General features: G+C 41.9%; 1 protein-coding gene across 2 annotated transcripts in view; it reads right to left on the reverse strand.

Annotated features, from left to right (window-relative positions):
- The window catches only part of LOC122414942 (semaphorin-1A-like), a 223,032-nt gene extending 196,760 nt beyond the window's left edge, over positions 1-26,272 (reverse strand). For both annotated transcript variants that reach the window (XM_043426638.1, XM_043426637.1), the window contains exon 1: positions 25,256-26,272. The gene's annotated coding sequence lies outside the window, so the exon portion shown is untranslated. The remainder of the gene's footprint in view (positions 1-25,255) is intronic.
- Between the last annotated feature and the right edge of the window lie 1,071 nt (positions 26,273-27,343).

A 27,343-nucleotide genomic window follows, 5' to 3' on the forward strand; every position in this document is an offset into this window, starting at 1 on the left:
CAACGAATAATTTAACGAAAAAAACATTTGTAATGGTCTCATTTTTTATTTCACGAAGTCATCGGTGCAAGTTGAGAAACTACGAATTGTAAATTCGGTAGGTAACAAAATTGGAGAAATACTGAAGTTGTTGGAGAGTTTTTTTAGACCGTTTCGTTGGGCTCCAACGCTGCAAACTTCGACGTCAAGTTTTTTTTTAACAACATAAACATTTCAAGTGACTGAAAAGATTTTTTACTGTGCTTATAGAGAAAAATACTTTTGAGCCTTTTGAACAAAAGTTATATGAGTATTGGTCTTTTTACTATGCTGGATAGAAAAATTCTTATTTATTATTATAGAATTTCCGGCCTCGTTTTATCCCTGCGTAAGAAAACGTGAAAAAATATTGACCAAAACAAAAACCAATTGGCAAAATCATTAAGAGCGATTTAGATGAAATTTGGGGGGAAAGAATGAACATCGAAGCAAAGATAGAGTGCGGAGGTGAAAGGTGGCAAAGTCAAAGGATTAATGCCGAAGAAAATATTATGAAGAGGAATAAGAGAAAGGATATAAAAAGGCGAAGGACGTTAAAAGAGTAGTAATGGTTTGTGACGAGCTTGAGCATGAGCACGTACGTGATTTCTCAACTGTAATTCTCCTCTGCTTCCCCACCCTGTTTATCGTTTTTTCTCCTTCTCCCTCTCTCTCTCTCTCTCTCTCTCTTTTTCCGTCTACCTGTTCCTCTTTCCAGCGCTGGCCGTTTTCTTATTCCACGAATATAATAGCTCTCGGACTCGTCTGTGTTGTGCAGTCTCTTTAAACTCCTTCCTTTCATACCTCGAAGCAGCGCTCAGATAAATCCGCGAGTTTACCTCGCCCTTCATCTTCGCTCACTGCATGCATACTCTTTGCTTCCTCGCCACTGATTTCCAGTTCTCTCTTTCTCCGCTTGCTTCTGTCGGCGTATAAAGTCCCTGCCTACCGCAGCAGCAGCAGCAGCAGCAGCAGCCCGACATTGCCACGAGGACTTTGCTTACTCGCTTCGCTTCGCCCACCGCGAGCAAATGCAACTGCGTTTTACGTATACCCGCCGGTAGCAATGACTAAATATTACATGTACTCGGAGAAATGCGCACGCAGTGGTCTCTGTGGAAAGTCGCTCGTGAGGACTCTGTGCAGACGGTTGAACAACGTTTTCAATACAACCGAGAGTTTCCACTCTGCCCGAATTAATATATTGTTTTGCAGTATTAATCAAAGTTTTAATTCGAAGCCTTGGGGCGACGTTAATATGAGTATGCACACAGCGAAGCATCCCTAAACCTGGCAACGTACAAACGGTTTTCGTAAAACAACGTTAGCAGAGATGCGGCTAACGAGTCGTGTTTCGCTGCTGGTTCTCGATGCGAAGAGGGGGTTTTATTGTTGAAGAGTGTATCCGGTAAAAGGAAATGATAATAATGGTAACGCAATGAAAAGTTCCGAGAACGATAGAGAAAGAGACAAGTGCAAAAGTGTCCTGCACCGGGAATTCCAAGTTGGCGAGATTGTGGAATTCTTCGAAGCGAGGAATGAGAAAGACACGTTGAAATAGTGTGAAAGAAAAGCGATGAAAAATATGGCGAGAAAGGGACGAAATAGCTGGAATAAGAGAGAGAGAGAGAGAGAGAGCAAGCAAACACATTGAAAGGAAGAGGGCAAAAAATGGGCTGGATGTTACGCCAAGAAGGACTTTGATGCGTGGATTTTTCAAGGGAATAGAAATGAACGGAGAAAAAACTTGGCACACAGGTGTGCAAGTGTGCCGGTATAAAAGCCATGAGAGAAAGAGATTCCGAGCAAGGAAGAGAGGGAGAAAAAACGTCATTGGAAGTGAGGCTAAGATCCGGAGAAGAGTGATTGGTCACGGCACAGTTATCGGCAAGCTTTAAAGGCGAAGAGAATAGCGCGAGTGAAAAGGCTCCGAGTAACGTCGATAACTGTCCTTTTTTTGTGCACAAGCAAAGTTACCAAATAGCTGGATGCGCCGCGTTCTGTAATTTAAGTGTACGTGTTTTCTGTGCACTCTCCACGCCCCGTCGAAAGCAGGGAGCAGGGGCAATGTCTCTCGATCTGGAAAGAAACCTGCGCGCGTACGCACACTTGCAAGGAGCAACGCCATGGACGCAACACACGGAGACGGCGAAATAACCGTAGCCAGCGCACACACAGCTCATTCGTCCTGTCTTTGCCTCGAGAGTATTTCCCCACGCCGGGCGGCTGATAGGAGAGCTCAACGAACCCTCTCCCTACTTATTCAAGCGAGCACTATTCCTCGTTTTGCTTCCGTAGCACACACACCGATCCAGCACACCGCGCGAGGAAAACATTTTCCCCTCTTCCTTTGCGCTTATATATATATACACCCTGCCGGGCGCGCTCTCGAGAGTCCTGTCCAGGAGTCATTGAACCTCATCGTGCAAGAAGGCTTTTCCACTTTTCGAGCTGCAAATCTCCTGCGTCTACATATACGTACGGAAACACGGGTATAGAGGAATACGTGTGCAACCCTCTCGGATATTAGAAAAGGGTGAAAGAGGCCAAGAGGGAAAAGGATAAAAATGGTGGAGAAGGGAGAAAAATAAAAACATCTGCAACGTTGAGTCGAGGGAGCAGTATTCGTGTAGATATTGAGGGCGAGTGGAGCGTGGAAATATCTCTGAGAGGTGAAATAGTATGGAAATCGGATAAACGATCGAATCCTTTAGAGGAAAGTCGAGTTTTCTTTTATCTCGGTTTCCCTCTCTCCGCGATAGAAAAACTCAATTCGAAATAAATTTACAATTGTTTCGTGTATATAAAGAGGAAGATGTGGGGATCGAAATGCGATCAGGGTGAATCAGGTTTCGTCCGAGTGCATGATCGCGAGTGTATCCGGATGAAATTCATTTGGAAAATATGTTTGAAACGTATGCCATTTTTCAATCGATTTGTGTCCGCTTTCTCTCTCGATCTCTCGTATCGTCTCAACTCCCGAATACATTTTCATCTTCCGATCCAGTTTTCATCAAACTTACGAGATATTTCAGGCGATTGGATTTTGCGAATGCGGTTGCGTCGAGAAAGGGAGGAAGAAATTCAATCTCGAATTTATCTGAAATGAAAAGCTCGTCCGTAAGGAGCGCTTGTTCTGTGGGGAGCAATCTCAATTGATGATTGTTTAGAGAAGCAGGTCGAAAATAGTTTTCTGCTCTCAAAGACACTTGGCAGAGATCGAATCCGTGCTTCCAAACCGTGATATTTTTCTGCCGCGCCGCGGGGGCTGGGAGGGAATCTTGAAAAAATAATAAATCCCCGCGCGCACCGCGCGGTGAAATTCAAATCGAAGGAAAAATCCTCATTGAAAAGGGAACTGAAAAGTCTTTTTGGAGCAGCCGCAAGAGATTTGAGGTAGGAACGTCGAGCGCAGGAGGCACGAAAAATTCGTTGAATAAAAAGGTGAAATAGGATTTGCTGCAATGGGAAGTGAAAAGCGGTGAGAAAAAAGAAATGAAATAAACGAGAATAGAGCCGGGCGCGGCGCCCGTTATGGATTTAACTAATTAAACGCGAGATGCAGTGGCCATTACGCGCATTAACCGATTCAATTGAATTTATGAATGAGATAAGAAGCTCTCTCGCGAGCGGCAAAGGGGAAAAGAGGAACTTTGCTCCTGATGAGAGCTCGGGCTATTTCCTCTCGGCGCTAATTAAAATAAAGTGTATGCGCGCGAGGATATCTGACGAAGAGGAGAACCCTGGGGATCGGAGATTAGGGTGAAGGGTCGCGGCGCGAGGTGGCGGCCGACGAGACGGCAACGGTGTGGCGGGGGCGGGAAGATTGTTGCAAGCTGATGAGAGTCAGGCGTGTGTTGTTGTTGCAGAGAACTCGTTTCGCCGGCAAAATCGAAACCTCATTTCGAATCCATGCCCTCTCCGGAGCGATTTCAACGCAGAGCTGGATCCCCGAGGTTCGTAAATACAGTGAGAGCACACACACACACACACACACACACACACACACACACACACACACACACACACAGAGCCTCGAAATGCCGGTAGAGATTACAGTCTCTCTCGGGGTAAGCGAAAGAGAGCGAATGAAAACTCTTGGAGGATCTTATCGTCCCGGTTGGCTCCTTGCGGAGAGGAGAGAGCGCAATTCAACCGATCGTTTAATCGTGACCGAACGACACGAGGTCAACTCCGTGTGGTGTTCTCCATGTGCGCGCGGCGAGCCGCCTTTCTGCCCTGTGCATTCTATAACCAACGAATGTATACACGGTGGTCCAAGGTTGATTGAACAACGCGCGAGCGAAGCGCTCGGTTCATTTATCGTTGGAAAATCGTGCCGAAATTTTCAACAAACGGAACATTTTCAATTGTGAATTTCCGGCGTGGAGCTCGGCGCCGAAACGACGACGAATGGAGAAAGATTTCAAGGACACTGATCGTGCGGCGGTGACAATTGAACGGGCAAAAAAAGACTGTTTTCAAGATTTCTCACACGAAAGTGTGAGGCCTGGAAAATACAGAAATTTTTTTTTTATATATTTATTTTACTCAGTTTTTGTACAGAAATATGGAAGAGAAGACAGGTCCGAAAGAAGATGGGTGGGAGACCGTTTTTCCAAAAACTACAAAACAGCACGGCTTTTTCATCCTTTTTTGCAAAAAAATCAATAGTTCCCCTAAAAATTTCAAAATTCGTTTGATACGCGCCGCAGCCACAGTCACAAAGAACGCGATAAAATTTCGGTAAGGATCGGTTGAATAGTTTCGGATATTTTATCAACGAGCCGTCGAAAAACGTAATTTTGAGAAAAACGCGTTTAAAAGGTCCCTTAAAAGTACACTTAGGCGCTCCTCAGATCTTTGTCAAATTTTAGTACACACTCTTAAATGTATATGTAAACTTTTGAAAAATGCGATAAAAAGATCGATTTTATGAAAATTCTAATTAGCGTAGACCCCTTAAGCACTGAAACAGACAAACTTGCTGCTCCTATCACGTGATAGAACGACATTAAAGCTCATGTGGCTCGAATGAGACTCTCTGTGTACGTATATACAATTTAGTAAATTCATGCTCGTAATGGCTATGGAAAACGTGCTCTGGGGGCTCTCGCTGTCGGTTGTGTACAATCTGACATCCCGCGGTAAACCTACAGACATCCAGCGTCTATCGCTTTATACAAAGTCATATTGTAAGGTTTATTCGCGAATTCTCGGTAGTTACAGAGGACTATTAAGCGATTATCGAATGAAATGATCGTCTAACTGGATCAATACGAAATCACAGGAGTGTAGAAATCGTGCGACCTATCTTTCCCTTTCCCCAGCGCTGAACGACGACGACGCGATTATACACATTTTTCCAGTTGAATCTATCTTTCTCATCGAACCATTTTGTCCTCTGCGGCGTTGCTTTTCACCGACCCCATTGTTTATTCGTTCTCGGCGCGGCTGCTCCGCATTTGCTGTTAGCCGCGCACTTGAAAAATATTCCGCGTTCGTATTTCACAACTCGGCTTGACAAGATATTAGAAATACCCCTGGAAAGTTAATTACACAAAAATCACTCTCAACTTTAGCAGTTCCATTGTCTTTAAACTTGATATAATAGAGCCTTTGAAATTGTTCGAATATTCTCGGTCGCGTCATATGAAAATGTCGTTTTTCGACGTGCCTCAAAATGGTCTGAATGGAGGAAGCTTTCGACGTTTAAAAACGTGCGAAAAAGCCCAAAGCTACGGATCGAGTTGCTCGAATTCCTCTCACGCGTGGTGCGCGAGATTTTTTTCACTCTCGTTTTATTGCTTCTGCGTAAAAACAACACGTTTTTGCGTTGATTTAACGACGATTTAATTATCGAATCTAAAATACAATTCAATTAAATACGACCTCGCACGTTGAATCTAATTAAAAATACAGCGGCCTCGCGGAGTGTGGCGAGACCTTGCAGCGGACATTTCATAGGTAAAAACTTTCAACATCGCGCTCTATCCGTTAATTTTCCAACCTCGATTAATAACAGACTCCGCGTCTTTGGACAGGAATGCAATAAAATTAATTTTTATTATTATTCCTCGATGATCCATTGAAATCGTCACGATTTCAATGGATCCATTCAATGGTCACGATTTCAATGGATCACACCCCGTCCGCGAATGCGACCGCAAAGATCGAGCTAGCGTGCAATTAACCATTTGGAAACGATGACGAAAATACCACAGAAAAGAGATTCGCATTGACCAACGAACTGAATATCTCGCCTGTCGTTATTTTCGCGACTTCGTCTCTCTCGGGTACGTATAATTTCTTGCGTTTTATTCACACGAATAACACGGCGAATTCCGCGCCGCTCACGGCAAAGTTCCCAGCGCGTGTAAACCATTTTTCCGGGCGAACGCCAAGGAAAAAGCGATCGAGACGAACTTGTAATTAGACGAAGAGAGAGAGAGAGAGAGAGAGAGAGAGAGAGAGAGAGAGAGAAATCGAGAAAGGAACGAGCGTGAGAGGAAGACAGGAGGGAGAAAAGAGACTGAACTCTTTGCGGAATGCGCGAACGTAATCGCGTGAGGTCTCGCGAGTGCAGAGCCATGCCAGCCACGCCGAAAGCCGAGAAGGTATAACATTATTTCTTCATTATATATTTATAAACCGCACAAAGCATGTATACAGATATAAAATCGATAAATCCATTGATACGTACGTTTACAAAGGAATGGGCAACGAAAAGGCGTAACCCACACGATCCAGCGCGTACAGAAATGTGGGTTAGGCTTTTTCGTTTGCCCTCGCAGTCGCGCGAGAGCGAGCGTATATACACATGGACTAATGTGTATTAAGACGCGTGTGAGTGTGCAATGGTACCGGGATCGGTATGCCTACGTACAGCAGTCGATTACAGCGGAGAATGAGGCTAAATTTATCGGTTATTGGCCAAGCGGGCGAAACCATAAGATCGAAGGAGCAGCGGAGAAGGAGGCAAAATCTCGTTGGTTTGTATCGAATCTCCGCGGCAGTCTCTCGTTCGGGGTACATAAGTTTCTCGCGAAACGATTTGCGCAAAGGCGTTAGCGCGCGAGAAAGTTTTTCCGGGATTTCCTGAAAGAGTTAGATACGTTGTAGCTCGCTGTCTCTCGTATCTCCAATACCGTATGTACGTATATGTATTAACGCGAAGAGAATTTCTGTACCGCGCCCGTAATAAACCTCTCTCGCGTTTAGAACTTGGCAACTCTAGTTCTCGTGAATAATGTTTTAAATTACACTTTATTTTTTTCCGAGATCCTTTATTTTCATTCGCCTTAAGATTCTTTGGTATGCGCGAGAGATATATTTCCGTGCGAGTCTTAGATTTTGGTCACACCTTGGCTATCGCGAGGAGAAATATCATTAAAGTCGTGCTCCGTTGTGCATACGTAAGCTCATTTTAATTTTATATTACCAAGAAATAAAAAGAGCTCTCGAGGCGCGGCGCTAAGAAGAAGCAGGGAGAAACAGAAAAAAGGAGCCGATGATTCGACACATTTTTAAGAGCGGTGCGATAAATGATTTTACAAGCGCGCGAGTGTTTAACAGGAGAATTTTATTGCACCAAAGTTCGACGAAATAGCGTCCCGGGGATTCAATAAAAATCATTCCCATTAAGGTTTAAAGGGAGCACAAAAAAGTAAAATAACAAACGCGTTAGCGAAATGAAATCAAGACAGCGATGCTGAGCTTGGAGGAATAATGGAGTGACAAAATAAAGTGGCTGGACAAAAGTTTTGTTGCGCCAGAGGAAAGAGTAGTTGAAGCGGAACGCGCGAGAAGGGGGCTCCTCCGCGGAGCCAGCTCGAGGAGCTATTTCGTCGATGGGGAAAGCTTTAGATTTCGTCGTAATTCGTAAAGTAAGGAGAAAACTATAGTGACGTATGGGAGAGTGCGCGAAGGGGATGCTTGTACACAGTTAAAGCGAAGAGGGAAGATGTGTATGTGGCGAGAATAGTTTTAACCAGTACACACAAGGACTCGGGAAATTGGCTGTTGCGCAAGAAAGGGGATGTCAATGTGTACGGGCGGAGCGCACATGCACAAAGATAACGATCTCGTTGAAGCCTTTTCGACCTTACAATTCGTTATCGGGATACACGTTAACCACTGGGCAAAAGCGTTAAAAGAAAATTTCACGATTGGCAATTACTTACGAGCAGGAGAGGGAGCGAGGGAAAGACAAAGAGAGAGAAGAAGGAGGAGCGAGTACGAGAGGAAAGCAATTCTGGTCTACGCGATGCTACCTTCATTGGCAATAGTAGCGGTGTTAACGGAAGTAGAAGCCCTTTCCTCCCTGGAGTTTTCCTCGCGACCCCGCGCACCACGGCAAACATTCCTCCTTTTCTCTTCCTTTCCCAGCATTGCAACGCCGAGCTCTCCGTCTTTCTTTTTCTCTCAATTTTCAATTGGCAATCGTAGAAAATTAAAGCTAGCTTGGCAAAAGCTGGTAGATCGAGAGAGAGAGAGAGAGGGGAGAGTGTGCAGCATCGAAGGAAAAGGAATGGATCGAGACTCGCTTAAGTGCATTGGTGCAGCGGTGCATGCGAAGCCTGGGACACATGCGAGAACGAAGAAAAATATTGTCACGATGAAAAACAACGGAGTGTAGCTTCGCTACAGCGATGGATTCTCTCGCCGTGGAAATTCAATACGAAGAAAGTATTAATCAGACACTGAATATACGCAGGGCGGGTTAATTCACAGCAAAAAAAGTCATTAGGAAGCTCATCAAATAGCAAAGCTTTCTTGGCATGCAAACACTGCCTCGTACGAAAGGCAACGATCAGTTCAAACGAGCCCCCGGGAGTTATACTTCCAAACGAGCTGTTTATTGTTTGCCACGCAACAGCACTAAAAATGAAAGAAATTAAGAAACAGCGTAGCGCGTAATAGCTTCGTTACAACTTCGTAATAGTACACTCGTATATATGCACAATTAAATGGCCGATCGTGAATCTCTCTTTCGTAAAGCCCAGCACAGACTTTGAAAACAACGATACGCAATTGATTCGCCTCCGTACAACGTGGCCGACACAACAAAACCATATTAATAAACCGCAACGTTGAAAAATAATAGTTAGATGACGAATTCGAATTTTCCATACCCACGCACGTTCTTCGTATTCGTTATTCTTACGAGTACCAACTCACTCGTCTATGAATCAACGATTTTAAACTCGTCAATCACGCGACCTCGGGACGCGTAGATTTCTCTGTACAGATATTTCGAGTCGTGCGATCCGAGTGAAAGGGTTGCTCGATCTTTGTCGTCTAAATGTACCGGGTGGTTCAGCATTCACAGTCCGCCTCGAAACCATTTTCATTGCTGGAATATTAAGAAATATATCGTAGCTCTGCAAGCTTAGCAGAGCAAAGTCCCAAAAATGGATTTACTATGGAGCAAAATACGGTGCTTTTTGTGCCGGAGTGGTATTTTCAAAAACTGTACTATTCAGGGGTAATGTTGGAAAAGCACATGTGCCAGTGTAATTACGGATGTCGCAAAAATCTGTTAGCTCAATGATAGCCGAGCTCATAGATTTTCAAATTTACCGAAAAAAATAGGACGAAAATTTTGATTGTAGCACATAAAAAGCACTTTACTTTGGTCTGCGGTAAATTCGTTTTTGGGACTTTGCTCTGCTAGGTTTACAGAGGTAATGCAAAAGTGGGCAGATAAAAAAATAAAACCGGCGCGAGCCTCGTGTTCGTCGTCGCAACGTTGTAGTCAAGTGCGGATGGAGAAAAAAATCGTCAGCGGGGTCCCTGGCTCCCTAATCGCATCAAATAAAATCTAATAAATAAAATAAGCATGAAACAAACTGCAGGAGTGGATGAACCGTCGACCGAGACGGCGGGGAGCCCGTGTATAATGCAGGGTGGTTTTAACGACGTTTATAACAAAAGCGAGAGCGCGACAGTGGCTCGTAGCTTTTACGAGATAAGAGAGTAACGGTCTAAAGGGCATGCGACGCGTACACGAACGTATTTTTGTGCTCGAGTCTCTTTTTCTCATTCGCACCTATAAATAAGGATTGTTGTGTGGGTGGATGAGAGAGAGAGTATATTAATAAATGGCAACTTTGTGGCCCGATTGAAACGCCTTCAAGAATTCATTAACATTTTATAGAGCATATACGCGGATGTCGTCGTTGCGCGTGTATAAATATATATGCGTGTGCCAGAGTGAGCCAAAGGCAAAATGGCATGTTAATAACGATCAGCGATACGAAAAAATTCATGACTTTTCTGGCTACGAGTCAACGATATATACCTTTGTTTTAAATCTGCACCTTTACCTTTGACCGTATGTATTTATGCATATGTGTGCGTGCGTATTGTTTGTGAAAATATGTAGGTAAAGGGACGAACGAATGCATGCAGATAGGGTGAGTAGAGCTGAGGGCCCCGGGGGGCAAGAGGACACAACGTAATTCTGGGATGATGAACGACCGTGCACGAGCTACAAGAAGGGCTGTGGAAAGTATGGCTCAGCCAAGGGGTTTGCTGGCATTGCCTCGCCTTATTGCCTTCCTTTTGCTGCTGTTGCTGCTGCTGCTGCTGCTGCTGCTGCTTTTGCTTGGTGCAGCGATGCGAGATGTGATTCCATGCGGTACGTGAGGTTGTACACACCGCATTTCTACGTATATATACCCCGAAGAGCCAACGTAGATTTCGTGTATACATAAGAAACATCGATATGGGGCGGTCCACTTACAATTGGCATGAAAATTCTGCTTCGTATATCGGAGCTTGGGATATCGATTTAATGGAGACCAACGAATTTTCGTATTTCTCTTCCGTTTGATCAGCGTTTCGAGAGTTAAAAAAAACAGAAATTGCTGCTTTTTTGTGCACAATCCCTCAGGTCATGGACCAATTCTTGGAGCAACGATTAAAACCAGTCTGGTAAAAGGGCCATGCACATGAGGTGAGAAAAATCTTGTCAGCGGTACAAAAAGCAACAGAAAAGGCGATTGCAGCATCAATTCGTAGAGCAGTAATAAGAAGTGTTCTATCCACCATAGCAAAAAGACCCACGCCTTTTACTCCAAAGACTCAAAAGTATCTTTCTCTATAAGCATAGTAAAAAATCTTTTCAGTCACTTGAAACGTTTATATTCGGTGTATATTCGTGTATTTGTCATAGAATTTGCTATGCTGAGAGTGAAAATTTGTGATTTACAATACATTTCCACTTATCGTAAGTGCTACTCGGACACGATGAATAACACTCGGAAACAAAACGAAATAGTTGTCACGTTCATCACTTATTTTGCAATCCACATAAAGCTGTTTGGAATTTAAGGAACGAAAAATATAGGAAAATTCGAAAAATACTATGTCGTTTGAAATTCTTATAATATATTCCTCTCTACAGAAAACGAATCTGTCTTTTCCGTGCAGAAATTTTTGTTCGTCGAATGTGAGATTTGAGCCGTGCATTTATTTCGATGAGAAAGAAATGTCGGTAAGGAATCCGAAGGGATGAGTTTCAGCAAAATGTAGTTTGGACGTAAGACTATAGCAAGAAATGTCTCGTATATGGTAGCAAGTGCACTCTCAGTGTAATATTCGGTGCATATGTGTTTCGTACCACAACGTTTTCGTTATATTTTTCGTGGCACTGTTTCCATCCTTATGGCCGGCGGACTTTTCCTCGTCCCGGCGTTCTTTCAGTTGTTCCCTTTCTTTTCTGCAACAGAGAGGCCAACGTTAGCCTCCAGCTTTACAATTTAACCACGCACGCTTTTGCCCTTTTCTCTCGTTTTCCCCACGACTTTTCGTTACCCATAAACATATCTATATCTGTGAAAACCCATACACATGCTAATCTTGGTTGCATGCGTGTACATAAGTTCGTGTTGCGCAGCAGCACGAGATTACTGGTGCAGTTTATACGTGACGACATGCGTATAATATCGCGAACGGGGAGTGAGGGAGAATAGCGAGTTTGGCTCTCAATGAAGATGTCAGACGAAGGAGAGAACATTTACAAGCGTTGCGTTCGTCGCTCGTTGCACTCAGCCATGACACTTATTTTTCTCCATCGTTTCATTTCGACATTTCAACCACGCTTTCCAACTCTATTTTTATTTCGAGTTTTTTTTTTTCCATTACTATTCAGTAATTGCTCGCAGGTTTGCAAAATGGGAATGAAAAACAAATTTCGCTCGTTAACTGGTATCGCGAATCGGTGTGGAATCGAGTCAAACAATTTCATAAATACAACTTGCATATTAACATGAAGTCGAACGTTGTTTGTAAATATTTTAAATTTTACACAAAAACACGATCGAATATGGTCCGAGCTTACTCATTACGATTCCGCATTGCTTGATAAATCAATGATAACGACGTTTCAATTTCATTAAACATGATTAATATCGTACGTGAAACGTCGAAACGACGTGCTGGTTTTTCAAATTGTCATTAAATATTTCAATCACGATGAAACTCGAATTGAAACATTGCTCGTGCTCCATTACGATATTAAACATCGGCCATACACTCTCGAATGAGATTTAATTCGTGAATGAATTCAATACAAAAGGATCAAATGCAGCACACGCTTCGTTACGATGAAAAGTTCGACGAAGACAATTAAGCAACTTATTCAAATGAAACTAAAATCTACACCGTGTTCAAAATGTTTAAATATTTATTATAAATTCGACGGTTATTGTCAAGTGTCAATATAAAACATAAGAAAATAGAAATAAATGAATTATAGTTTGATGCTGCTTTTGTTTTGTTGCTCAATTTTAATTCCATCAAAAAATCTTGTCGAAATAAGATCACGACGTCAAGCGATTCAACCGTTGGTTTAAAGATCGGTTTCTTTATCATTAGTTTGAACGTAATTGGATATTTCACGGTGAAACAATTTCACATGTTAATTTTCATCATAAATAAGGTTATCGTGCGTCTGATTTAATTAATTATTGTACTAATTAGCGATATACCCATGCAAGAAGAGCAAACCACGATTATAAAGTTTGCTCGTGTTGGTCGTCTCACAAAATTCTAGTTGGAGATGACACGTCGATTTTATGAGATCTTGTTGGACGTATATAATTCTAACATTTACTCGTTTTCATGAATTTATGATTTATTCCAAACGAACAACTGTTTATCGTGACTTTTGGTTTCAATCTTAATATTAAATTAACTTGAATTTAACGACGTTGAAGTTTGCAACGTTGGAGCCCAACGAAATGTTCTAAATAAAACTCTCCAATTTTCTTCCCAACTGAATTTCCAATTCGTACTTTTTCAACCTATACAAAAATAAAAAATCTTTTATTCGTTCAATTCGTTGGACTCCAGCGTTGCAAACTTCTCAGCGTGTTGAATTTAAACCTTATTTTCAGATGAAAGAGCCATAAATATTCTTCATCAAACAAGATAAATGAATATTCCAATCTACCCCCTATTTAACACACCATTTTTCTTAGTCAAGCTCATAGTCAAGAAAAACACGAAAAAGTTCGTATACAATTGCTACTTGAAAAAAAAAAAAAAAAAAAAAAAAACAAACAAACAATAAAAATGAAATTATACGTTGTTGAAAAAACAATAATGCAGAAGTCGTTAGTCGCGGTTAAAGTGCTGCTAAACAGATACAGCTAAGTATAGAGCAAGTGCATGCTGGATATATAAATAGCGATAACGTTCGTCCTAAAGCTTCGAAGCAGTTTGATCAAACATCTAGTAACGTTGAGCTCGCAGCTTTAGTATCAAAAGTTAGAGAGAGCAAGAGAGAGTAGTGAGGTTCGTGGCTCGAGGAGAGACTCACGACAAGCAAGTTGTTTGTTCCATAGAACGGAGACAATTCGATTGCGTGCACGTTCTGTACGTATAATACTGATATACGTATACGATACATGCGCTGTACATACAATACAACCTTCATAATAAACATATATACGTACGAAATTCGCAGTATCTACCACACCTATTGCTTGTAATGCGAAATATGCCATGCATATTCAGAATACTATAATACCGGTGTGCATACTCTTGTTCCGTGCATCCGATGCATTGTAATTACTGATTTATGAATTTTGTATGAATCTAGAAAGGCCATAATGTGTGGCCGGAGCGCGTGCTCGTTGTGAGTCTGCGACCGTTTTCGTTAATTATTTGATTTAACGACTCGAGGGAAATTGGATTCTAATATTTATTAATAGATGTTGCAGTCGGTGAATCGCGTGCGTATGTTTAATCGATGAATTCGAATGATTTAAATTTCATTAATCAGTGAATGCGCGGTTATCTAACCGTAAGTCTTTACAGTGCGCGGGCGCTTTACGTTTGCTCTCATATTTCATTATTTAATTAATACTTTGCGGTTCGAGTCATTAGACGATCATTAAATCGAGAGCTCTTCGAATCCGGCGTAACGAACTCTTTGCTCTCTCATTCTCCCCTTAAAATCATTATTTTTCCTGTCAGATCCCATGGTTTATTCTATTACTCATCATTTATCAGAGTCCGATCTATCATTCGATCCATCATTATCCCAAGAATTTATCACGCACTCTCGCGCACAGTGGAGCGACCGAACTGGAAGGAGTGCCATCGGAAAAATCACTTGTTCCGTATTCTCGAGAAACGTTTGTTTTCACTCGCAGCACACGGGGCACACTTTTGGCTTTGATAATGAATCGAAAATTCTGCTGATTTTTTTTCGTCCAACCCTTTGCAAGCGACCCAACATTTGGAGTGGGTATTTCTCATTTTTGGAGTTCATAAAAACGAGGGAATTTCATTATTTGAACCGAGGTGAAACGCGAGTGCAAAAAAAATGTGTGACTCGTTAAAACGAAGAAAAAAAAAATCGTATTTTCTGTCTCGTTTCATAGCGGTTTTGCCGGGGTATATCGGTTGGCATGCACTAAATAAAATCCGCTTTTCGAACGTCGATTTACCGAGCACGAGACAAAGTATTTTTGTCAGCGAAGTATATAAGCTAATACGGTAAATTGTGCCGAATGTATGAAGCTCCCGGATTAAATTCCCGCGGGTGAATATTTCATCGCGTCCCGCGATGATCGATATCGTTCGAGGGAGTCACCGTGACTCGGATTTTATAATCGTGCTTCAAATCCGATTGCGCAATATCGTGTTTCTAGCCGAGCTCCAAACGGTGGCTATGATTTACAGAGCAAATTGACGAGCGGGGGGCGAGAGAGAGAGAGAGAGAGAGATCGAAATGCTAGATTAGTTCGATGCATAAGAACTTTTAACAGACGCACATATACAGACGTAAGATCGAGGCTCGTGTGTCTGTGTGCAAGGAAAAACCGAGAGGAATTTGAGCAACTGTCGTCGGAGCGTTGGGCCGCTCGATAGAAAGGTAGGTGTTAAGTGAATACAAACTGTACGTTGGACGCACGTTCAAGCCGTAGAGTAAATTGGAGACTCGGTGTGTGTATGTGTGTGTGTGTGTGTGCGCGCGCGCGAGGTACAGACAACGACGAAACGATCCTTGCGTAATTTCCAAATGCCAGAACAGCGTGAGTTACGCTCTGTCTGTACGATTGTAAGAATCGTGAGTACAGTGTCGCATGTGATTTTAATGCATATCTCTGTAAGGATACTCGTGCATATATACTCGAAGAATTATCGTGATTATCGCTCGGGCGCGTATGTTAAGAACTGCGGTATCGTAAAAGGCAAAGATCGAAGTGAGGAAGGCTGCAATTAGTTTATTTGTCTCGAAATTTTCATGAAAAGTATTGAAATACGAGGAAGGATCAAAATGATGGTCGAAGTGTAATTTTTGTTCCTTCATTATTATTACGAGGACGTGGATGCTGCGACAACGCGGCAATTCCCAGAAACGAATAAATAACGGAGGATCTTTCTTCTTCTTTTCTTTAATTATGAGTCGCACGACTGCTCGTTGAGATTACATGCTGCAACTTTCCCAGATTACCGAGCGCTACCACCGCACAGATGCGCTGTACCATGGCGCATTACTTCGTGCAACTCTGTGATACGAAGCACTTTTTTTATCTGCTCAATCAGAAGGATGAAAAAGTGAGAACGGGGGAGAGAAAGAGAGACGGAGAGAAAACGAATGAAATAAGTGTTTTCAACTCTCTCTCTCTCTCTGTCACTGAAGTAATCAACAGGCCGGACGAAGAGTAAAGATGATTTTACACCAAACTTTACAGCTAGCACAACTCGAATTTTCTCACCCGTTGAAGCAAATGAGATAAACGTATTGCCCTTCTGTATCATTTTTTTTAAATTCATAAACATTGAAAGGAAATCCGCACTGCACAAAAGTCATTGCGCAAAAACTTCTCCATCTCATATGCCCACAGTAATTTGAAAATGATAATCTCGAACCAGAGAATGATCGCAATTGCATAGAATAATGAAAACAAATGAGTTCAGTAGCGCAGAGGGGAATGGGGTAATTCCGGACACAGGGTAAAAATACGGACACCGAAACCCCCACTTTTAGGCACTTGAACTCATGCGATAGTCCTGACGATGTTTAGTGTACTCACGTTATTGTTCGAGGCGCGAAGCGATTTATTTTCTTCGAGTTAAATTGATGAAACTATGGAATAAACGGGTTCAATGTTATTTAAGAAATTAATTTAATATCCTCATTCCATAAAAGAATCATTAACGCAGTTCAAATTTGGGCTTAGCCTACTATTTTTTAAATGATTAATTAATTTGTGAAATTTCGCAATTTGGGGTAATTCCGGACGTTCTGCTCGTACCTCATGTCGATTGAATGAAAGAAAGCACCAACGTATGATATCGAGTGCATAAGCGTAGCAGTGAACGACGCTGAAGTTTCCAACGTTGGAGTCCAACGAAATGAACGAAAAAAACGTTTTTAATTCACCAATTTTTTATTTCACGAATCGTTGGTGCAGCTTGAAAAACTACGAATCGCAAATTTGGCAGGGAACAAAATAGGAGAATTACTGGAATTATTGGAGAGTTTTTTTCGATTATTTCGTTGGACTCCAACGTTGGAAACTTCAGCGTCATTAGCAGTGAAACCACGAAAGTTATTTTTATTTTGAAAAATAGGAAAATTCGCGATCCGAAGACTGGATTATGTGAATCCAGTGTGAGGTGTGGGCTCGCAAAGTTGCACAAGCGAAAATACGAGTCGAAAATATGCTTGCTATATTCGTAGCAATTTTCTAATTCAATCCGCAGATTCAGCCCAAGTTTGCGGAGTGTTGTTTTTCGCTAAATATCTAGAAATTTTTTCATGTATTTGTTAAAATTTACATCGGAAATCGTAAACGAGATATCAAATAGATCGAAAATGTATTTCGTTATTTCATCATGCGGTTCGTTATTAATCAATTTCCCTCAGACGCTCAGAATTACTCCAATTTCTCCTAATGATTGAGAATATAAGATGAAAAAGTAAAGAAAAACAGAATCAAGAGAAGCAGAGTCGGGATAAGTGCAGTGAGGGAGATCGATCGATAAAATCTCACGTGGCACACTCGACGAATCGCGGCTTAAGGTGTAATGAGTCGTCTCGTGATTATTCGATACGTCGCGGTACCCCGGCGCGATACGTCGAGAGGGATTCTCTACGCTCGGGTCTGTTTTCAGCGTGTCTGCGACGCAGCGACTCGTCGTGACTCAAACCGGTACGAGTCTCATGCGCAAATCCTCGTATCCACGTGTGTAATTGATAAGCAATTTTTTTATGAAGCCTCGTGGTGAGCGATACGCGAGGCGAAAGTTGGTCGTGCATTGTTCTCGACTGATGAAAAGTGCCATAATTTTGTCATCATTTTTTCACGTCTTATACCCCCGCACGAGTCCCTCGCTCACCATTGGATCGAAAAACTTCGGCTCTTCCCGGTTTTATCGAATATATTCATGAATATTGACGTTGCTTAATGCCTTAAATAGAATTTTCAAAGAGTAGCTCAACTTTGAAAGCTTTCCATGTTTAATTAATGCGGTTATATAAACAGCTCTGCGGTCAATACGATTCGAAAGGGGAAAGCCGCAGCAAATTTTCGTACGCGGATGTTATAAAGTATTTAAAATATACGGCAATTTTATAAGATAAATCGGGTCATAAACGGCAATTCGAAGTAACCGGACGTTACACTAAAACTCCCAAATTATTTGAAAAACCTGTCTCTATTATTTTTATGGTTTACTAAAAATGAATATATTTTTGCTGCAAAAATGTTTTCGATGTACCGTAAAAATTCTGTGACGAAATAACGATACGATATTCCATTCCAATTACCAACGAAATACCATTGCAATCCATTGAAATAATAACAATCTATTGTTCACATAAAATTTCCACCGAATTCAACATTTTTATCGAAACTAAATGCAAATCTTCGTGAGAAATACAACGTTCGTCAAAAAACGGGGGTCCGCTTTGCATTATCGTCATAACAGAGGATGAAAAATGAACGAAAAAAGGGGAAAAAAAAGAGGAAGAAAAAAAAACGGTGAGTCTCCACCAAGAAATGGTTGAGATAGGATTTGAATAATTTAAACGCGCGGCTCGTCGCGCGGGCTTCGTACAGCCACGAAACGATTAATGCGACATTTTTTTCGAGCCACTCGTTTACAACGCGGTAATTTAAATCCTGCCAATCGCTCGTATTTTCATAACCCGTGCTTATTATACTCAGCCGAGATTTGTATATATTTCTCCGTTTTTTTACTACAATCTCCCATCGAATCAGCAATTTGAATTTTCGTCGAGCCATGCGAGAAGAAAGCGTGACGAAAACTTGAGAAAATACATTCCTACAAAAGTAATGGATTCGCATTACTTGTACGAATGAAAAGTTTTTGGAGACTAGGCGAAAATAAAAAAGCAGCACAACGTCGACGTTTCAAGGAAAAGAAAGTAGAAAAAAATGGGGATACACGATGTTGCTCGTGACACGAACTTCACTTCGAGGTATTCCCCGTACACAACACGGATAAATTATGCTTCTGTCATATACACACGCAAATATATATGCATACGTCTGGAGAGCATATTCCGTTGGTCGTGTGTCATTGGGTCGAAAGTCGTGACTCAATTTCTGTACGATTCTTCGTGCGCTCTTCGTGACGTAAACACGGGAATACCCCCTTCAACGAGGGTAGCTCGTTCATATAAAAAACCACTGAGGGAAAAAAGCGAAAAAGCGGGGGGGGGGGGGGGGAGAAATTATACACCCCGAGATGTCGGTGAATCGATCTGTTTTAACGTGACTCAAGCAGGGTCTTTGCGTTAGCAACATTGCGCGTAGGTGGTGTTTCGACTCCAGTTGCCTCGAAATGATTCATCGGAGTATCCGCAGACTCGTGATTTTTAAAACGGGGCCTTCGTGTTAAATGACATTGGCAAAAGCCTCTCAATCAATCAAACTGCGATACTACAGCACAGGAGACAATGAGTCATGGAATTTGCACTGTTTGTAACTACAATTATAATCTTTTCAGTCGTATTTCGTTGTTGGAAGGTATAAGCGTAAATGGCGTGAAGCCAAAATTAAATTTCTGGCCAAGTATTTGATGCTCGAAATGAAGAAAACAAAAAAAAACAAAAAACATAATTTCGTCGCATACTTTAAATCCGAAAAGTCATCGAGTATTTTGAAAAATTGAAAGTAAACCGATGAAATGCTTTGGTAGGAAGAAACAACGCTTGCAGTCGACACGACCGGGAAATTGGATGAACAAAATGAATAACTGTAGAATTACGCGATCGAAAGAGCACGGAGTACCACAATAATATGAAGAGAGCCTCAAAACAAAATTCAGCGAATCGCTCAATACTTTGTGTATTCGTATTATTTGACAAAAAAAAAAAAAAAGATAATAAAACGAGCAGGAAAATCGTAGCGAATGAAAATCGTTGCATTGTTGAATTACAAATGTTGCGTACGCGAATGCGTTTAAGCGAAGAGAGAAAAAAAGTGGCTGTACAAAGAGGGAGAGAATATTTACATACTACACAGAGCACTATTCTGCTCCACATATATTAGGCCGACTCTAACTCGATCGCTGTAATTTTTTGCTTTCCTCCTTTTACACACGCGTATGCCGAGTAAAGGGGGCAAGAGGGAGGACGAGGGGGCGAGGGCGACGCGTATACGAACGAGTTGAAAATGCGTATGTTACGGGCGCGTGCAGCTGTCACGCTCAGGTGCACGAGCTAAAAGAGAAGCAGGGAGCGAAAGGGAAAGGAACAAAAAGAGAGAAAGAGGAGAGCGGGGAAGGTGAAAAAAAAAGTTGAGCGGCCCACGTACAGGAGAATGGAACTGGGACAATTGTAATGCCCTTCGCGGAGCATGGCCCTCGCTGCCCCGAGTCTTTTCGATAAATTTATTTCGATGGAAGAGTAAACTATTGAATTTAACAAAGGGCGTAACTCTGCTCCCGTAAAATTGACGCGATGCCTTTACATTGTTCGTGGGACGCGGCGCATATTCAAAAAGCAAGTACGGTATGAATCATTTCACCAAATGCCAACGCAATGGTACCACAGCATTTTGCAGTTTTCGATCAAACAATCGTGATATTAATCACCGAAAATCCAATGTACATTTCCAATCGCTTCGCGGAACGAACGAGTCAATTGAAATCATCCTGGATTTTGGTGGGAGTATGTGAAATATTCAGGCGCACGTTTTTATTTCGGGATAAACGTTTATATATGCGAGAGGCATCAATGAAAAGAATGAACGTTTTCACAATTTTCCAGGCCGGAAAATCGAAAATAAAGCAAAAAATATAGAATTTTATCTTGGCTCGAAAGCGAGTGAAATTCCACCTCCGCTCATCGTTTTAAATTTCCATACAGGCTGCTGCTCCCCATTCATTTTATAGAGTTAAAACATCATGAGAATTTACATGCAAATTTAACCTCCGATATATCGTGTATTTCGAAAGAGGCAAAAATTCGTTTGAAAGCGACCACATTTGACTTTTCCCACCGCCCTCTTTCGTATCCTCCTCGTCGTATTACAGAAAATATTCCGAATTGTTATTGAAAAAAAGAGAATTTCATGCCCGCGTCATTTCAATAAAAACTTGGTCAAAAAAAGAGCACGATAAACAATGGACCGCACGATGCTGAAGTTTCCAACGTTGGAGCTCAACGAAATGATCTAAAAAACTGTCCAATAATTCCAGCAATTCTCCAATTTATTTCCAGTCGAATTTGTACTTTGTATTTTTTCAATCTACACAATTATGATTCGTGAAATAAAAAACTGATGGATAAATCATTTTATTTTCATTCATTTCGTTGGACTCCAACGTTGGAAACTTCAGCGTCGTGGACCGCCGCTCACTTAACACAAAACACAATGGTTCCGGGCTTTACGAATTTCCGGATATAATTCCATTGGAAATAGTTAATAATATCAGGTCGAGTAACAACAATAATAAAAATGCGCGACGCGAGAGGGTAGAAATACAAACAGATCCCCGAGGTCCATGAGGAATGCACTTTTTTTATTCCCTCGTTTCCCAAGTCGTCTGATCTCTCCACCGGTCGAGCTGCCGCCTCTATAGGTACAGCAGCGCTCTCTCAGTGTGTATAAGCGGAGGACTTGGCAGGGCGATTGTGCACCTCGAAAACCTGTGCAGAGATATACATTGTCGTGGTGGGATAAATGTGAGCCCGAGAACTCGAGCTTCGAGACACACTCGTGTTCCCTTCTCCTGGCCCCTCCAACTCCCCGCTCCCCCCCCCCCCCTCCCCGCCCCTGTCTCTTTCCGGGGCACCTATACCTCCGGAGCACACTTGGAAGCTGGCGCAAACCGGTTTTCTCGCACTCGAGTAAGAAACACAGAGGGAGAGAGACCATATGGTTATAGTAGACTCGACCAGACGTTCCACAGCTCCAACACACAGACTCCAGCTACGAAAGAAATTCGAGATGAACCGAATCTCCGGTTTCTTCATTCATTTCGAATCGATATTATTTCAAAGTTTATTACGATTGTCAACGTTGCTTGTACGAATGTGCAAGCTCTGCGGGAGAGGTTCGTTGAGCTTGAAAAATTAAGGGGAAGGAAAATAATTGATGGCGTAGGATTTCAATGCGATGGGAATTCGAAGGGATTTTTTTTCAGGGAAGCCTATAGAATGGACAGGAATTTCTGTACTTTTTATCGAAGGGTATAAAAAGGAAGGCGAGAAATTTTGGTGACTTGAGATTAAAATGGATTTTCGATTCGGCATTCGGGCGAATCGATGATCGATGAGAAGAATCGCGATCGCGGCGAATTCGCTTTTCGAGAAGATTTAATAATCGCGGGGGGCAAAGTATTTTCGATGAAATCGGAGGATGTGAAGCGCAAGGGGAAAAAAGCACGCAGCGCAGCCGCGAGAACGCCGAATGTGGGGAGCTGCATAAAATTTTATCATGGTAGCAAATAATGGGAGAGCGTGCTCGATAAGATGGCTTACTTTCAATAATTGTATACTTCGAGTCTCGGAAAAGTCGATATTGCTCATGTACGAAGTGTACGAAGATGCATATCTATGTTTAAACCGTTCAGAGATATGGGAGGTATAACGTCATTATTTTCTACAGCGAGAGCTCGTTAAGTTCGTCGTACATTTACTTGGAAACGCCTCGAAACAAACCTCACCAAAAATCCGAACAACGACAACAACGAAAAACCCAAAAACATGAAGATTTCTTCGTCCACCGCAAAAGCAAAAAGAATTAGCCATAATTCCCAGCTTAAAATAACCTTTGCATTCGACGGCCCATATTTTTGGAGAGTAACCAAGCCCATTTGGCATCGACTCAAAATTGCATGGTCCAATTTCCGTTATTCAAGTTTCTCCCCTCGTCCTTTTCTTAGGGATAACGCTCACGATTTTTCTCAAGTCCGTTGTAATCCCGAGGTCGTTGGAACTAACGTATTTTTCGCACCCACGAAAATCTCGCGTCTCTACACGGAACTCCAAAATTCCATTCTTCAATTTGCCCATTTTTCTATACTAAAACTTGATTTTTCCATTTTTTTAATGATCGCGATCGATTACTGAGGAATTGTTACCCCTAAAAAGCCTCCTCGTAAGATTAATTCCATGCGTTAATGGTTGAGATAAAAACGTTATGATAAGTCCAAGTGCAAATTTGCATGAGTGTCGCGAGTGTGTGACCTCAAAAGGAGTGTCGTGTCCGCGGGTTAATCAAATGGGAAAAAGCACAGTCCATTTCCAGTTCCAAGAATATCGACAGTAGAATTCGGAGAAACAGCGTCAGCGTACACTCGGCAAAATCAAATGAGAATATTTGTATACAATCAGGCGCGAAAAAGAGGGTATTTTTCGTTGTCACCTTCGCTCAATATAAATAACGCGTGGTCCTTGAACCGCAGAGCCAACCGACGGCGAAATCGCTCCGCCTTTGCGTGGGAAAGTCCACGATAGCCCTTGTCGAAGCCCAACAAAGTCTGTCGCGCGTAGCACGCCGCTTCGCGTACGTATAGATATACGAATAATGAAAAATATCCGAACACACGTGAATACGAGTCCAGCGCGTATCTATATTTGTATGTCTATTTACACAGTCGCTACTACTGCCTTAATACAAGAACGAGATTTTTTTCGACAAGCCCACTAGTTATATTTAATAGGCTGATGTTGCCCCCGAACCATAATCACCGGGGGTCTCGCTAGCTTTTCTCAAACAATAGTTACCCAGTAATTTCGTAAAAAGGATAAATAAAAAAGCTTCCGAGTGTCTCGACGGTGTATTATACTCGTAACGAGTATCCGTACACGACGTCGCCTTAAAAAGAAAAAAAAAAGAAAAAAAAAAAGAGGAAAAAACTATCTTACAACAGTTTGAATAATATTAACGAGCCCAGAAATAGTCTCGAAAGATTGGTCAATTCGAAAGTCTGTGTGAAGCGTTTTTTCGTTCGAGTCGCCCATTAAGTGAGCTGCAATAAAGTGTGGAAGGATCCCGGACATTTTTCGGTACACGAACTGTCATTATTTTTCGATGTACCTTGACGATGCCTTGCTCTTTAAAAACAGGCCTTGGAATTCGTAACGACGGATTGATCACGGAGATTAGAATTTTCGTTGGCAGTGATTATTATCGTTTTTTTTTCGAAAGAAATAATTTTTTTTGGGTTTGAATTATTTACGATTGTTTGGCTCATTTTAAAGGGGATTTTGTTTCAGATCGCGATAGCTTTTCCTCTACTTCTTCGAATATGTCAATTTGAATAATGAAAAAGGAAATCGATGCAGAGGTTAAAATAGCTTGGAAACCTTTTGACAACTCAGTGCCCTCTTAACAAATCGAGATCGAAACTATAGATGACGAATCGAGAATGAAGGGGATCGTTTCGATTAGGATCACTCGAAAAGAAAAGATCAACCGAGTTCAACGATAACGAGAGGTAAGCCTTTCACTCTTCAAATATCACATGGTCGTTTCGCTGTCAATTCTACGAACGGTTCACTTTTTTAATGGTAGCGAAGATTGCATAGTTTGGACTCAACGGAGGAGAATCTTCAATATTCCAGTCTTTAAAATTCTAGTTTTGTGCCTCAAGGTCTACGAAAAAAGAATAATAATAAAACTCCGTTGTATTCCAGAGAAGCTTCGAAAAACTTCAAGTTTTTTATGACGAAAACATAAACATTAGACGAAGAAAGAAATAATGCGTTTTCGTATTCTCGGAATACATTTGGAGCTCGGTGAAATGAATTCTCCGGGAATTCTGAACATTCTCACGCGACAAGTAAGAAATGACAGTTGGGACAAAAGCATCGTCGAATGGGATTGGATTTTGCTCGATGAGAATAGTGAAATGTGCGTGTACGAAACAAGCGTTTTACTGAAAGATTAAATGGCGAATATATATATATTTTTTTTTCTTGAAAGAAATAATGAAAGAAAATTTACGTTGCAGTTAAAAGCTCGTAGGATAAAAAGTTGCGTCCGAGTTTTGCGAACGTTATAAACCATTACTCAGCCCTGCTTATTTTCATTGGTCAACAAAATGTCGGTCGTAAAAAAGCGCGTATTTCAAACGCTTCTCAACTTATAGTTGTTCGAACTCGTTAATCTGTCAAAACTTTAGCGCAGCGAAGTTTACATTTCGCTCTGCTTCTCCGCGCTCTCCCGAAGAAACCACATACTTGGAACATAAATTAAAAATGAAAAGAAAAAACAAACAGTTAGCTGCTCACCGGAAAAGAAGTGCGGGAGCTCGGTGCTGCAAATCCCAAAACTTTTTTGTCTCCTTAGCGTTTTTTTTTCTATTTATTGCTCGAAGAAAGTTCGATCGAACGTGGCCACCTCGATGTTGACGAGTAAGATGGAGTACCGATGCAACAGTGCCGCCACGCGTCCAAAGCGGGCACTTGCCACAACGAACGAACCACCGAATATAAAATAAAAACGATGAACAAATGAAAAGAAAAAAAGAAACTTTTTCGTCGCAATAACTCCCGCAAGAACCAGGGAAAATCGGTAAATCCCAACACACTCTTCACAATGATAATCACAGCTTGAGAATAAACAGCGAATAAATATTGATGGAAAACTGAACAAACGGGAGCACTACTAATGGACACGCGATCCTCGACGTGCAAAAGCGATTTTCAAGTATAAATGTCGAACGCGCGTTAAAATCACGTGTTTAATCCAACAACGGGGTAAAACTGAAAAAATGTTGGCAGCACAAGGGCTAGACACGTTGATTAGTGTAATGCGCACACATTTATATCCACTTGCATTCGTATCCCATGAGTAAATATATATTTTTATATATATTATCGAAGCACCATGAATACAACTGTCACAAAATCACAAAATTCGTACGAACGTTGTTTTCCTCAGGGAAAATCTCCCAGGGTCTTATAATTTCACTTTATATGCAACTAGAATCGTGCCCATTCATTTTTTCTCACAAAAGTAAATGATCGAGAAGCCCACACGTGAAGCCCCAGTTCTCGAGAGACTCTTCCCCGCTGTTCGTGAAACTCCGAAACACACGCTTTTTTACAAACACACAATATTTGTTTATTTTACTCGAACTTGTATCGTAACAAGATTTGTGCAACGTACGAATATATACGAAAGAATATTGAGAGTTCCAAGTATGAGAACACGGTTATTTAATACAAGGGGGAAGGGTCGGGGAGTGGGGAAACAACGCGCGTTTTGGCGCGAAAGAACTCGGATAGAGCGCGCGCGGCAGTCAAGTCGCAACTGTCGGACTGTTGGAAAACGATGCCAACGCGAAGCGCGTAGCGCGTCGCGCGCGCTCTCTCTCTTTCGTTTTTCCCCCCACTCTACCTCCATTCACTCGCTCTCCCCACTGTGTCCACAGAGTCTTGGCGCGCGTTCTGTCTCGTTTCCGCTCAACTAAATAAGCTTTTTTCTCCCTCTCTCTTCTTCCGTCGTCCTTTTTTCCTTTCTATCTTCCTTTCTTTCTCTTTCTCTCTTTTTTCTTATTGTCCCTTTTACACTTTTTCCTCTCTTCTTCTGTCTCTTTTTTTTTCTGCATCTCCCTCTTACCTGACTCGTTCGCTCGGACGACGCGCTTCTTGTGTACGCTCTTCGTCACGGTCCTCCCTTCCACACACGCACACACGTTTTTTTTCCTTCTCTTTTCTTCTCGTTGTCCCTCATCGGGGACTTCACACGGCGTAGCTTACGTTCAAACTCCCCAACAACGAAAGGGCCCCGCTCGTTCTACCGTACCAAGATTATTTCTGCGCGCTACGCCAGTTCTATTCCGCTCTATATATATAAGACTTTCCAAGACAAATCGTCCTGTAAACTACTTTTTAAAATTGCTACAGAAAACAAAAACTCGGGCTCCGTTCTCAGCTTTTTTAAGCCCGAAATAACGAGCATTATGACCGAGGGGAAACGAAACTGAGTAAAGCGTTAACCGCGCAAAAAAATGACGATTCAGCAACGCGATTTGCACGTTTTCGAAACTTCTCTTCGTTCTAAATCTACTCTAACGAGCCCCGGGACAAGTACACTGAAATTATGCACTGAGCCCGAACAACATTCGTTGGATTCGAAATTCGTTAAACTCCGAACAGACTACTCGTTGCGTCTCTCGCATCATTCACGATTATCCGATTTCACAAAAATTCGAATTTTCCTTTCCGCCCTTTTCCGTCGTCTCTTGCGAGCGCAGGGGATTTGTGAGTTTTTCCTTTTAAGGTATTCCTTCCGCATGAGCGAATTTTTTGGTCAATCATTTGGTCCGGAAGCCCCCGCATAAGTTCAACGATTTGTCAAGTTTTCATTCTTTA

This window comes from Venturia canescens, chromosome 8, assembly GCF_019457755.1.
Source record: "Venturia canescens isolate UGA chromosome 8, ASM1945775v1, whole genome shotgun sequence".
In the NCBI taxonomy this organism is placed as follows: Eukaryota; Metazoa; Arthropoda; class Insecta; order Hymenoptera; family Ichneumonidae; genus Venturia; species Venturia canescens.